Source organism: Lonchura striata, chromosome 1A (assembly GCF_050655825.1).
Source record: "Lonchura striata isolate lonStrDom1 chromosome 1A, ASM5065582v1, whole genome shotgun sequence".
Lineage (NCBI taxonomy): Eukaryota > Metazoa > Chordata > Aves > Passeriformes > Estrildidae > Lonchura > Lonchura striata.
In genome coordinates this window covers 6,570,620-6,585,055 of record NC_140741.1, presented here as the reverse complement: position 1 = coordinate 6,585,055, position 14,436 = coordinate 6,570,620, and the positions used below count along the sequence as shown (strand labels likewise).

The 14,436-nt window shown below is 49.0% G+C and overlaps 1 long non-coding RNA gene across 3 annotated transcripts; it reads left to right on the top strand.

Annotated features, from left to right (window-relative positions):
- Positions 1 to 145: 145 nt before the first annotated feature.
- Positions 146 to 13,028, top strand: LOC110475221 (uncharacterized). 3 transcript variants are annotated; one of them, XR_013339969.2, is made up of 6 exons: positions 146 to 265; positions 1,124 to 1,210; positions 2,385 to 2,470; positions 3,577 to 9,662; positions 10,524 to 10,682; positions 11,559 to 13,028. It is a non-coding gene; the product is annotated as an uncharacterized LOC110475221 (long non-coding RNA). The 3 variants fall into 3 exon arrangements; XR_014952054.1 differs by lacking the exon at positions 1,124 to 1,210; XR_014952053.1 differs by having other exon boundaries at positions 1,124 to 2,470.
- The last annotated feature ends 1,408 nt before the right edge of the window (positions 13,029 to 14,436 follow it).

Sequence of the window (14,436 nt, the reverse complement as noted above, 5' to 3'; positions counted from 1 at the left end):
GCCGAAGTTTTAACACAGTCAGCGGGGGCCGGCGCGGCACGCGCGCCGCCTCATTAGCATTTAAAGGGGCCGCGCCGGCAGCCGGCTGTGCGTCCCGTGTCGGCGCGGCACGGCACGGCACGGCACGGCACGGCACGGCACGGCACGGCACGGCACGGCACGGCACGGCACGAGGGGAGAATCTACAGTCTACAACTCATCGCATGCAGTCTGCAACTTCTTGGCGAGGGGAAGCGGAGGGGCAGGCGCTGATCGGCGCTCTCTGGTGACTAAGGATGGGACCCGGGGCACGGACTCAGGGGAGGTTAGGGTGGCTGTCAGGACAAGGTTCTTCCCCAGAAGGTGTCGGGCACTGAACAGGCTCCCAGGGAATGGTCACGGCCCCAAGGCTGCCAGAGCTCCAGCAGCGTTTGGACAGCGCTCTCAGGGATGCACGGGGTGGGGTTGTTGGGAACGGTCTCGCGCAGAGCCGGGAACTGGACTCCATGATCCTTGTGGGTCCCTTCCAAGAGCGGGCGCATTCCCTGATTCGGGGGCACGGTACTGCACGGCGTGGGTGGGCGCTTGTCCGTGCCTGTCAGTGCGGGCACACGTGGACACGCGTGCACACAGGTGTGAGTGTCCCGGTGTCTCGGTGTCCGTGTCCCGGTGTCCGGGTCCCCGCGGCCGCCCCGCTCGGGCGCTGTGCGGGGGAGGCGCTGGAGCGAGGCTGGGGCGGCTCCGCCCGATGGGTTTGGGGCGCGGGCGCTCCGCGGCTGAGGGACACCGGGACACGCGGGCACCGGGACACGCGGGCACCGGGACACTTACACCTGAGGTCTCCCGGTGTGTGCATTGGCGCGGCCACTCCTATTTCTTCCCACTCTTCTCCCGTCGGCGCTGCCATTCCCGCCGTGTCCTCCAGCTCCCACCTCCCAGGGCATTTCGTTTTCCCGCTGCTGCCTCATTTCGCTGCCGCTGCCCGTAAATCTCTCTCGGCTTCTCGCCTTTGTCTCCTTCCTTTTCCCTGTCCTTCTCCCAGTTTTTGTACAGCCTCCACGAGTGTAGTTTTGGTGATGTTTCTGCTCTCTTCTGCCGTTTGCACTCACCAGCACCCCGTCTTTATTCCACATTCTCCCCACAGAACTTTCTGCTTATGCCTATCATTTTGTCCCACACGGATGCCTGAACTGAAGCATCGAGGACATGGCCTTCTCCACTTCCTCCACAGGCAAGGAAATAAAGTGTTTCTACACGCACAAAGTTTTCCTTACTTCTCTGCATACCTGAACACGCAAGGGCACGGTCCTTTTTGTTTTTTTTCCTTTATCTGATCTCCGCTTCTCAACTATTCCTTGACAGTTCTTACAGCTAAAGAGACGGGCTTTGGAGAGCATCCTTTGCTGAATCTGCCTGAGACAGCAAAGCCAGCTGCTATTGCACTTCTCACTGCATCCCTCTGTACACATAAAAAACAACAAATATTGTTTTATCCCATAGCTTTTAATCCTCAGTGCTGTGTTCATTCCATTACTTTAAGAATAGGTCACTGTTTCATTTTTCAGTGTACATGAAAATTTCTAAGAGGGTGCTAATTGGAATAAATTTCAAGAGGATAGTTTAATTATGTTATAGAAAATGTATAATCAAGACACTGATGTGCACTTGATATATCAAATTTATTTTCAGTGAAGTTGTTAAGTTGATTTTTTTCTTCCTCGGGTTAATTTTAGAGTTTATTAAAAAGCCCATTAAATAAAAAACTACAATTTGTGATATATACTGTGACAGAAAATTGGCAATGTTTTCCTCTGTTTTTTAAAATTTTATTTTAATATAAAAAAAAGAATTATAGAGTAATCTCATTTCTCCTTTTCTTGCTGCCAATTAATAATACATTTCCTCTGCTTCAGTATTCAAAGTCATTTCAAGAATTATATTGGAAGAAATCAATCCACCAACTCAGGTAACAAAAGCATTTGCGTGGGGAAAGTAATTTCTGCTTCTCTATATTCTCTGAATACTTCCCCTCAACTTGCTGTCAATTACTATTTTATAGAATTTAGAGCAATACAGAATCACAGATTTGTTGACACTGGCTTGTCCTTCATGTGTCTGGAAATCCAGGATTAATTGCTCCATACCTTTCTCATGGATCTAGATGAGGCTGACTTCCTTTCTTAAGTGAACTGGAAGCTCAGACCCCTTAAGTATAGAGATAATTACATATTTTTTAATTAGATGGTCACAAATTTCTCCTTTCACAGGATGTTCCCTTTTTTTTTTTTAGTGAATGAGCTGGTTTGCAATAGTCCCTTTCACCCTCCTCACTTGATGTGCAATTATTCAACATACTATTAGCCCTCAGACTGGATGCAGAATTATTCCTTCCCTTCTTTCTCCAGGGTCCTGTGAGGATTCAACCAACCCCAGTGAATTTGGAGCGCTGAGAACTGGCAAAAGCATCCCATAAAATTTCTGGATCCCACAGGTACAGTTTGTTTGGTGATTTATGTATATAAAGAATAACTTCTTCTGTTTATAAGGTGACTCTTCAGGGGCCTCAGGCTCTGCTGAGAAATCTGAGGGGAAAATCAGGATTGTAAAGATTTTACATGGTAAGGGGATATGCAAGGTGCCTGCAGGTCTGGAGCAGGACACACTGATCCCATAAGGAAATGCAAAGACAGATTGAAATACCAGATTTTGTAATTAAAAAATGTGGTGCTCATCAAAACATAAACATTTTGCAGATACCAATCAATTTCTGTAATTGTATTTCTTGGGGGAAAACAAACAAAACCCCAAAAAACGCCTTCAATAAAGAAGAAAGGTTCTATTTCAACAATTGCAAAAACGAATATTTTAACACTGCACTTCCAAATAATTTCATGTACTGAAATTTTTTCAAATAATATATAAATACACAGATATTTGTGTATATAATATATAATGTATATTATATATCTATAATATATATTACGTATAATATATATTATAATAAATATATATTATATACTCTCTATTATATATTATATATTATATATTATATATTATATATTATATATTATATATTATATATTATATATTATATTATATATTCTAATATATAATTTTTATATGTATAAATTGATTCTGAATTATTTTTTTACAGTAAACAGTATAGTGTGTAATATATATTACATTTTATATTGTCAAGAGCTGCTTCTCAAAGAATATCTTTAATGTTGGAATGGAGGCAGTTTTACAAAATCTACCGAGTTGTTTAAAGGTTGGGGATTTTTGGTTTTTTGTTGAAGACTTTCATTAAGGGGGAAAGCGCCAAACCTGACAATGACTTTAATGGGAAGTATTGTGAATTTTAAATCTAAAAGTAATCGAAATGGTTTCTAGGTTAAGTATCTGCAAACACACTATTTGCAGTCAAATGCAAAATGCTGCTCCACCAAGCAGGGGGCTTCAAAGTGAGATGTCAGGGACAGGTAAAGAATAAAATATATTTCCCGTTGGAGCCGTGGGAGGCGATGTGGGACAAGGTAACAAAGTTCCTGCAGAGGAACTGACAGTTCCTGACAGGGCTCCTCGATTTCCACGTAGCTCTGCAAGCACCTCCCAGCCCTCTCTGAGGAGGGCTTAAAAATAATAAAACTTCCAGCGGACAATTTATGAGAGAAGTCTGTGAACTGAGAGCATGCTAGTCAAGAATTTTAGGCAAAATAAATTAACAAAATACTTCAAAACTCGTCAAAGGATCCGGCTGGATATGTTAAGTGGATGTATGGTGGTCTACATATATCTGCTCTATTGTGGGAAATGAAGAACAATTCATTCCAAAATAACCCAGAGCTTGGCATTGACCTGGGAATTGTTAGATTGAATTCACTCTACCACAGAGAGGATGCGTCTCAAACTCGAGGAACTTACAATTTTGGATCCTTCCAGCTGGAAGGATTTAAAGGACTTGCCACAAGGATTTCAGTGTTGCAAAACACGGGAAAAACTCTGAGTTCATTAAGGCTGTGATCTGTGAAAAACCTGATTCTGGGCCAGAGCCGAAAGAGATGAAACTGGGAAAAGAGGTGATGGTGATGACAGTGATGGTGATGATGGTCCTGTTCCCTGGCTGCTGCTCTGTCTCTGCTCCTGCCAAGGCTCCTGAGGGGTTGATGTGACATGAGGCAAGTGCACAGGAGGCGGTGCTGCTCCAGCAGCCGAAGGTGCAGCTGGAAGGACCTGATCGAGACAAGAATCGGCTCTGCAGAGCGCCGAAACGGGGCTGGCAGAGCCCCCAGCGCCTCCCTGGGGTCGGGGCAGGCAGGGGGGCTGCGAGAGGCAGCGGAGCCCTGCGGAGCCGTGCTGGGAGCGGGGAGCTCGGACACAGCCTGGGCGGAGGCAGGGGAGCCGTGAGCTCGGACACAGCCCGGCCCTTGGGTGTCACGGCTCCTTCTGCAGCCATTGCCGCCCGTGCCAGCGGGCACCTCCGTGGGACCACACCAAAGATGGCGGCGCAGCCGGAAGTGGCTTCTGCCAGCACAAAAGGCATGGAGTCAAACGGTGCCGCACCGAAGAGAGCGTCTCCTTCGGCAGCCACTTCCGCCAGTAGCAAAGATGGCGGGATAACGCGTGTACTCACGCGATACCACACCAAAGATGGCGTGTCACTTTGCCCTTACTTGTGCCAGCATCAAAGATGGCGGACCCCAGATACATACATACATACATACATACATACATACATACATACATACATGCATGCATGCATATACACACACACACACGGCTGTGGTCGCGTGATGCCGCACTAAATACAGCGTCCCATCCTGAAAATGACTCCTGCCCGTACTCGGTGTGATGGCACGAGCAGGGAAGTCACGTTGTGCCACACCAAAGATGGCGTCTTAACAGGAAGTTACTTCTGCCAGTACCCAAGATGGCGATCGAGACCGGAAGTCGGGCTATGCCACACCTAAGATGGCGGATCGGCACTGACATTATTTGACCTTCCAAATATGGCGGTAATTTACGCATGCGCCTTGGGTAGGGGAGGAAATGGAGTGCTGGAAGGAGCCGGGATGGGAATGGGTACACGGGATGGCGACACGGGAAATTCTTTTCGAACCGAGGCTGTTTTCTGGTTATCGTCAGCTTCTTCCCCTAAATCCTGGTGGCTCCTTAAGGACGGAGAGGAGGTGGGAGGATGTTTGTTGTGTCTGATAAGGAGGCTGTAACTCTTAGGTATCTTGTTGCTGTTATCTCTGTGCGAAGAATTTCTTGATTGTTTCATCCCTTTCTTGAGCTAGTTAAAAAATATCTTACATTGCACAGTTTCTATTATAATATTATGTTATAATCTAAAACTGTATCTACCACATTACTTAAAAAGGATTAATACAGTACTACAAAATAACTTTCCAACGTAACAAATATAGTATTCAATTTAATATTTGCACAGAGCCAATAATTTAATTTAATGTTCATTTTTCACACTCCTCCTGTGGCATGCACGTTCCTTCCTCCCAGGCAGGCTCTGGGCTTGGATTCCTTGCCTGGCAATTGCTTGTGCAGGGAGCAGAGCATTTAAGGGGAAAGCAAAGCTGGGGATGTTCTGGCTTCAGGAAGAGACTGCAGAGAGATCCTTTGGGAAAGGACAGTGAACTTTTCCAGCTGGAAACAAGGGACAGTGAGCTTTTCCAAAACTAGCCAGTGGGGTGTGAAGGTGTGGGGCGGTCTGGAAGGCTCCTTGTGCCCAAAGGATCCAGGCAAGTGCAGCTCTGGAAAAGTCTGAAGTAAACCTTGGGCTGCCGCTTGTTGAGCTTGGAAGAGATGCTGAGTGTGAAATTGCAGGGAAGCTGCCCTCGCTGCAGTGGCTTGAGGGGGAAGCAGTGGCAGCTCTTTGCTGGCTGCTTCTTGTCCACCTTCCCCTCAGTCCCCTGGAGCTCCAGGTAATCCCACACCACCTTTGCTTTTCCAATGCTTTGCTGAAGGGTTTCTGAACATGGCAATGAGCTTTTCTGTGCTCCCCATTTATATGGGGGCTCCATATCAGGAAATGTCTCAGTGTCTGGATGGATTCCAAAGTGCCCCTGCCAGGTTAATTGCAGTGAAAAAAAGGCACATGAAACCCAGAGCCTGGACTGGGATGCCCCAGGCCCTGCCAAGCACAGGGGTCACTGCTTGGTGCTGATTCTCCAGTCCTGCCTGCTCTGGCCTTGTTCTGCCCTGCTCAGCCATCAGTGCCATTGCAGGAGCAGCAGAACATCCCACAGCTCCTGTGGGTCACTGGTTGCACTGACTTTGTGCTGCAGCCTGAGCTGTGGGGCCTGAGTTGCCTCCAGGCAGGCGGGATTGTTCCCAAATGCCATCCCCTGACTTGGCAGGGCTGTGTAATCCCAGCCCAGGTGCTGTTTCAGTGGTGCTGTGTGCTTCTCTTGCCTTGGCCTGCTGTCAGCAGCTTTGTGCTGCAGCTCAGTGAAGGCAGACTCGGTGTTTCTTGTGTGGGATTTTTGTGTGGGAGAGAAGTCCCTGTCAATTCGTCTCTGGAATTCCATCCCTGGATTGTGACTAACTCAGCTCTCCTGCAGCAGCTCTCTGCTGCTCTCAGGAGAGGATGAAGCTGAGGGCCCTGAGCCAAAATGATCCATGGCAGCCAGAGCAACGCTCACAGCCTGGCTCTGTCCCTGCTTTCAGAGTTCCAGAAACAAGGAAAATAGGCTCTGATTCTTTGCTCTCTCCACCTGTGTGGGAACTCAAAATGTCCCTCAGACATTTTTGGAGGTTCCAGGCCCTGGTCAGAAGCATTTGAGACCCTGGCAGGCAGCTGGAAACAGCTGTGATTTTGAGTTTGAGCCATGGAATGAGTTACCAACCTTACAGGAAGAACAAGAAGTCACAAAAGTTTAGATGTTATAGTAGAAGTAGTTAAAAAGTAGAGAGAATAATTTTTTAGTGCTGTACAGGGGGGTTTTAATGCCTGTACAGGGGAGTTTAATTTTGTACATGGGGGTCAGAGGTTTTAAGATGCAGGGATTTTTAGCCAGTCCTGTCCTCCCTCTTTCTTCTTCCTTACTTCCATGTTCTTGGTGATGTTGGCACTCACAGATTGGTTTAGAGTAAAAAAGCACCATTTAATATAGGTAATGGGCATTGGGGAAAAACTGTAAACATGTAACATGTAATGTACCATATAAAAGACAGCAGCAGCCCTGGCGGGGAGAGAAGAAGCAGTCGGAGTCAGAGAGGATGTCAGGGTGTGTGTGTGCCTCTGCTTGAGCTGTGAGCAAACCACAACAGCCAGAGAAGAAAATCTTCTAGATAACTTGCAATAAACAACCTTGAGACCTGACAACAAGAGACTGCTGAGCCTTTCCTCGGAAGCACGGGTTGGAGGAGAAGTTTTTCCACCACACGGAGCCACCTTGCAACCTAGGGTGGTCTTTGACACACCTGAGTGCTCACAACTTCCCCCATTTGCTCCATGTCCCTGAGCAGCATTCCTGGGCAGCTGCCACCCCCTGCTTTACAAATAAAGGGCAAAGGTGCAGAGGGGTCTTTGGGAAGTGCCAATCCCTGGCTGTGTCTCCCTGTGCTTGCTGTAGTTCTCCTGCCTGGAGAGACCTCCATGGCCTGGGGCTTGTCTGGAAAAGTGATCTTGTTAAATTTATCAAAAACTGATGTTAGTAGACACTCAATTTCTGATGAGAAACATCATTTTACTTTTGCCTTTTCCAAGTTTTTTTCCAGGTGCTGCAGAGGATGAGTATTGTAAATGCAGGCGAACCCAATGGGAAGAAATGGTGATGTCTGACTCAATTCAGAAGGCTGAATTATTTCTTTATTATAGCTATGCTAAAATACATTAATATAGTATATAAAAGGAGGATACTAAAACTACATACTACTTTTTCTAACTCTCACCCAACTCGTGACCTTCTCTTGAGAGTCCAGCCCCAGGTGGGTTGGATTGGCCATCAGGCTCAAACAATCCTCACCTGAATCCAATCAAGCACTCACCCCAGGGAAACAATTCTCCAAACACATTCCACATGGGAAAAACAAGGAGCAGAAATAGATATTGTTTTCTCTTTCATTTCTCTCTGTGCACCTTTATGAAAAATCCCGAGAAGGAGAGAAATGTGCTTGCCACAGATGAGCATCTCTGTGCTCAGACAGTGAGCCAGAAGTCTGTGACTGCCACAGGGGACTTAATTTTCTTTTCCTCCCCTCTTTTAGGACAGGAAAAATCACTGAAGTTGCCCCAGCAATGCTCAAAGTTTTGGTGTTTGAGCAGCCAAACCCAACAGCTCCTGCCCCTGCTCCTGCCCATGCTGTGGGGTTGGTCAGAGGGACACAGGGCTCCTCTTCTCCTCTCTGCTGGCTTTGACTCCCTAGGGTTCACTGAGGCTGGGAATTGCATCCAAAGCCTTTTGAGGCTCCTGGTGCTCGGGGCTGTGGTGCTGGGTGTGCAGAAAGCATCCCAGGCTGTCTACCTCAGATGGGGATGTGCATTTCCACAGTTCCTCAGAGTGGGGAAAGGCCAGGAGGGTGATGGGAGGGGCTTTCTCCCAGGCCTGAGCATCCTCAAAACACCTCAGGGATGTTTTTTAAATGTTTGTTGTCTCTTGTTCCCCAGCCCAGGGCAAAGCTGGAGACAAGGCAGAGAGTGGCAAGTGTGAGTCCCATCTTTCAACCCACTCTTGGATTCCAGTTCCTCCCGGTGGGTCTGTGCTGCCCAAAGTGCAGAGGAAGGAGATGTTTGCTGTTTGTTCACCTGCTGAGCTTGGAAGAGACTATGAGTGTGAAATTCCAGGGGAGATGCGCCTGCTGTGGTGAGTGGAGAGAGAAGCAGTGGCAGCTGTTTGCTGTGTGCTGGTTTCCCACCTTGGCTTCGGTTCCCTGGAGCTCCAGGTAATCCCACACCACCTTTGCTTTTCCAATGCTTTGCTGAAGGGTTTCTGAACATGGCAATGAGCTTTTCTGTGCTCCCCATTTATACGGGGGCTCCATATCAGGAAATGTCTCAGTGTCTGGATGGATTCCAAAGTGCCCCTGCCAGGTTAATTGCAGTGAAAAAAAGGCACATGAAACCCAGAGCCTGGACTGGGATGCCCCAGGCCCTGCCAAGCACAGGGGTCACTGCTTGGTGCTGATTCTCCAGTCCTGCCTGCTCTGGCCTTGTTCTGCCCTGCTCAGCCATCAATGCCATTGCAGGAGCAGCAGAACATCCCACAGCTCCTGTGGGTCACTGGTTGCACTGACTTTGTGCTGCAGCCTGAGCTGTGGGGCCTGAATGTGAGGTTGGAATTAATGCAAATTTCCCGGGATTGTGTGTTTGGAGTTGCTGCTTTAGGGGTGGCAAGGTCTGGATTTGGATTTGTTGGCACTGAGTGCTCCTTGTGTCAGCTTTAGGTCTGGATTGCTGGGAATTGTTGGAGGAAAGAGAAGGGAATTGAAATGCACAGATCCATTCCTGGAGAAACGATCAGGATGGGAGAAAAGAGGGTGTGGGACTGCTGGGAGCTCCTGGAGAGAGGGAAAGGACCCAAGGATTGGAAGCAAAAGCCGTTGAACAAAGCCTGAAAAGGGGCAGGGAAGGAGAGAAAGAATTCCTGCTCCAGGAATCCAGCAGGGGCCAGGAGAGGATCATTTTCCACCCACCAGCTCTTGGTGAAATCCTAATAATGAAGGTCAGAGGAAATTACTTGTTTGCTGTTAGGTTTGGAATGAAAGGTGCTGTTTCAGAGGGGAATATTCGCCTGTTAAAATTCTGCTGGATAAAGGCAAACAGGGAGGAAGCAGCTGGGGAATGAACAGATGGATTTTTGGTGGATACAGGGGAAGATGTGGCAAGGGGTTCTTAGGTAAAATACACCTCACAGGTACCACCAGGAAAAGCCCCAACTGCCCTTCTTTCCAGGCTCTGACATTCCAGAGGGGTAACCAGTGATTAGCACACCCATTTCTATAGTCTGTGGATGCCCAGTGCTTTGTTGGGAAGAGATATTATTAGGAAACAAACAAATCCAGGGATGTAACTCCTGATAAAAAAACTCTGGAGGCTCAGGTGTTGAGTCACGGTAAGGTTTTATTGATTGGGTGGAAAGATTCAGATTTGCTGGGGTTCCTGTGTTTGCTTCAAGCTGCTTCTCCTCGTGAGACCTGGGAATAAGATTTCCCAGTTCCAGTGGCCTGAATAGGAAATGGCACCAACTCCAAAGTGTGGGAATTCTGTACATGCTTCCTTAGTTTGCCCTGGAAAGAGAAAGGAAACACAGTTTAAGCCTACCCTGAGTGTGTCTCCTCTTTTCTGTCACAGGGGGAGTGTTGCAGACCGATGAGAAGAGTTTGTGGTGTAGGGCAAAGGAATAATTCCATTTTATTTTGTGTCCATTTCTAATTCCTGATGAATTTCAGGAGGGGTGGAATCCCCTCTCTGTTAAATCAGTGCCTTTGAAGGTGATTTGAACAGACACACAGACCTTGCCTTATTTTGGAAGTCCTGGTGAGGAAGGGCCAGGGTGGGTTATTGTTGTTTCTGCTTCTTGCAGGGTTGAGAATCCCACTTGTTCCACGAATGAACAGCAGGATTGGTGTTTTGAGGATCCTTTGGCAAATTTCTGACAAGGAAGAGTCCCCACCAAGGTCTTGCCTGTGACACCTGGAGCTGCCCTGGCCCCTGAAAGGCTCCAAATCCCCTGGTGTTTGAGGTGAGCTGCGGCAGAAGGGAGGAGCAAATGCTTGGGATTGATCTCCTGCAAGAACTGCATTTTGGCAGCAGCATCAGCGGGGCTGTGCTGAGAAGCCTCTCCAGTCTGTGCTTCCCTGCAGCTCCTCCTCCTGCCCTGGGAGACAGGCTCCCTGCTCCCACTGAAGTGCAGAGGAAATTCCAGAGATGAAGCATCAGTGTAGAGTGGGAAGTGGGAAGCAGCTGCTGGAGCAGGGTGACCCAGTGAAAGGCACTTCCCAGGGACTTGGCAGCTACGTGGAATCATTCCTTTTTATGGAATGTAGCTGGGCTCCACCACGGAGTCCTAGCTCTGCTCCACCTCAGCCCTGGGCTCTTGCCAGATCAGCTCCTTCTGATCCTGAGCAGGCATAAATTATCCCTATTTGCTTCTCGAGGAAAAGGCTAAGCTTGGTGTCCTGCATTAGGCTTGTTTACAACCTTTGGAGTTTCCTTATTAATGACTCCCAGCTTGCTCCAAGCCCCGTCCAGCCTGGCCTTGGACAGTGCCAAGGATCCAGGGGCAGCCACAGCTTCTCTAGGCACCCTGTGCCAGGGGCTCAGCACCCTCACAGGGAACAATTTCTTCCCAAGATGCCATCTATCCCTGCCCTGTGTCAGTGGGAAGCCATTTCCCGTTGTCCTGGCACTCCAGGGTGACAGGTACTGCAAAGGGAAGGAGTCAGAGATGGGGACCAGGAATGTTTCTTGCTTTTCCCAGCTAAAAGGGACTTGAATCACAATAGCTTGGGATATTATTTGTTACATGACCTCAGTGAGAGCATGTGGCCATATCTGCTGTATTTATGGATACTTTATTCCCTGTTCAATCCTTTTCTTCCCCTTTGGCTCTCCATAGACCACAGGGGCAGTGAGTGAAAAGCCACATCCATGGACACAAAGGGGACCTTCCATCCAGAGCAGCTCCTGGCCATGGCTGAAAGTTCAGTGAGTGGAAGACAGGAGTAGATGGACTCACAGCTCAGCTGGAAATGTTTTCCACAGGTCCTGGAGGTTGATCAGGCAGGTGCTCCCTTTGGAAAGCTCTGGTGTTGTTCCTCTCCCGTCTCTGCCGCTCTCTCCCCACAGCTCTCGTGTCACTGTCCCTCGGCACGAGGTGATTTCCCTCTCTTGCTGCTGGAAGGGGCTGGGAGCTTCCCAAGCAGCTGGGACAGGACTGGCTGGATCCTGTCAGCTCTTTCTGAAGGGAATTGATCTAATCCTGCTGGCCTCTCCCACAGCAAGGACTGTTCCTGTGTTCCCTGTAGCCAGGGAATATTTGGCAGCCAAGCGAAGGAGAGGAAGGGAAATGATGCTTGCAGCAAGCATAGGTGTGTCTGTGCTGGTTCAGGGTGTCCTTGGAATCATGGAATCCTTCAGGTTGGAGGAGCCCTGTGAGATCTCGGTGCCCAACCGTTCCCCAGTGCTGCTGAGGCCACCACTGTCCCACGTCCCCAAATGCCACATCCACGCGGCTTTAAATCCCTCCAGTGCCCTGAGCGCTGTGCCAGGGCTGGACAGCCTTTCCCCTGTGAGACTTCCCAATATCCAGCCTAAACCTCCCCTGGGATCGCCTCAGGCCATTTCCTTTTACCCATTTCAAATGCTTCCAATCATTCCCTTCTCTTTTCATCACCTCGGGCTGCATTTTCCCCTCTGCTGGGGATGTGAGTTTTTCTTCCAGTCTTTTGGCAAAGCTCCTGGATAACTTCGGGAGCCGTGGGCAGAGATTCCCGCTGGGCTGCAGGCACAGGGCAGGACCGGGAGCTCCTGGGCAGCTCCCACGGCAATTCCCTGCCGCTCCCCCTGCATCCCGCCCGGACAAGCTGCGGAGAATCCTGGCGGCCACAGCTGGGAACTCGCTGGATTGGAAGCAAAGCTGAAGGGATTTACAGAGCAAAGCAGAGTGGTATTCCACACGAGGAATTCGGGATTTGGGATGGTCCCCCCAATCCCTAATCCATAATCTTTTGTTCATTTTCTTTTGGATGCTGCAGCCTGATGGGCTGGGGGAGCTGCTCCTTTCCGTTTCCATTTAATTTTCCACATTTCATTGATTCTCTGTGGAAATGTGCTTTTAATAAAAAGGCCCAGGAGGACATTGCTGACATCCCGCAGGTGTGCTCAGACCCAGGATTGTTCTGGCTGGCAGAAGCTGCACCAATCTCCCAGGAATCTCAGGCTGCATTTTCTTTTCTCCCGGTTCTCCCAATTCTCACTTTGGGGGTGCAGTGCACCCCTGCCCTATCTCCTGGAAGAGTTTTGGGATTAAAAGTGTTCTTTTATGTTCTGCAGTGTTTAAAATTTCATTAAAAAGAATAAAACCGTATCCATGTGGTCTGGGCTGGTTCATTTGCATTGGTTAATTAAAGCAAATAATTGAGAAGGGGTTTGAGCAGCCCTTGGTTGGAGCTGGCAGCTCTTCCTTGGTTTCTTCATTCTTGGAATTTCTTTGAATTATTCCTTAAGCAGTTCCTGCAATCAGGATACACAGTGAGGAGAAACAGCATTCCTGCCCTGCTGGATTGGGAATCCAAGTCCAGTTCCTCAGAGGGATTGAGGGGACGGGGAGCTGAGCCTCAGGCTGGGATTTGGGAGCAGGAATTCAGTGAGGAGGGGAGAGGGGAGATCCCCCAAAGCTGGTGAAAGCAAATTCTGCTGGGTTTGGGTGCCCCCAGCCCAAAAAATGATCCTGGTTAAAGGGGACTGGAGAAAGCAGCGGGATGGGCTGGGGGGCTGTGCTGGAACCCCCAAACCCTGGACAGGGATGCTGGACAGTGTCAGCTCCATGGGGGCACTATGGAAGGGCTCTGCTGGGATCCCCAAATTCCAGCTAGGAGTGCTGGGCACTGCCAGCTCTTTGGGACACTGCCTGATCCCGAGAGTTTTCCCATTATTTCCTGTCGTGCTCAGCCCCTGGCACTGCATCAGAGACCCACAGGCTTAAAGTGCCATGGGAGCAGCTGGAATCACAGGCGGTCACACAGGAGCCGGTCCAGGACTGGAAATGAGCCGTTCCACAGGTTTATTTTTCCCAGTGGGTTTTTAATTTAAAGCAGAACACTGCCCGTGCCCCGGCCCCGGCCCCAAATCCTTTATTTCTGGGGTTTCTCCGTGAGAATTTTCTGCCCAGGCTGGATGAGAAATTCACACCAACTCCCCCGGCTCTGCGGGCCCGGCGGGTCCGGGGGTCCCGGAGCACTTCCACTGCAAACTGGGTACCAGCAGTTTGGAGCACTGCTGTCCCCAAGGAGTGGCTTGTAGGAATCTGAAAATCAGATGGGAGTTGAAGGGCTGGGAAAGGAGGGATAGGAACCATAAAAGCACAAAATGGCTGAGTGGAAAGGGACATAAAAGATCATCCATTTCCAAGTCCCCTGCCATGGGCAGGAGCACCTTCCACCATCCTAGGTTGCTCAGAGCCCCATCCAACCTGGCCTTGGACTCCTTGCTGCAGGATGCTGTGGATGGTAGCTGTTTACAAGTGTTCAGCTGGTCAAACTCATGGAAGAGAAATCCCTTGGAGGTTTATATTTGAAATAAATTCCACCACATTGTGAAGCTTCTGGAGTTCAGGGAATGGACTTGGAGCAAGAACAGCACTAAGAGTCATTCCTGTGGACTGCATTATTTCCTTGACCAGCACTCAGGGTTCAAAGATGCAAATTTATAATCTCAAGTTTTACTGAAACAAGGGATTTTAAGTGCCTTTGTGATTCTGCAGAAGGGTGGCTCAC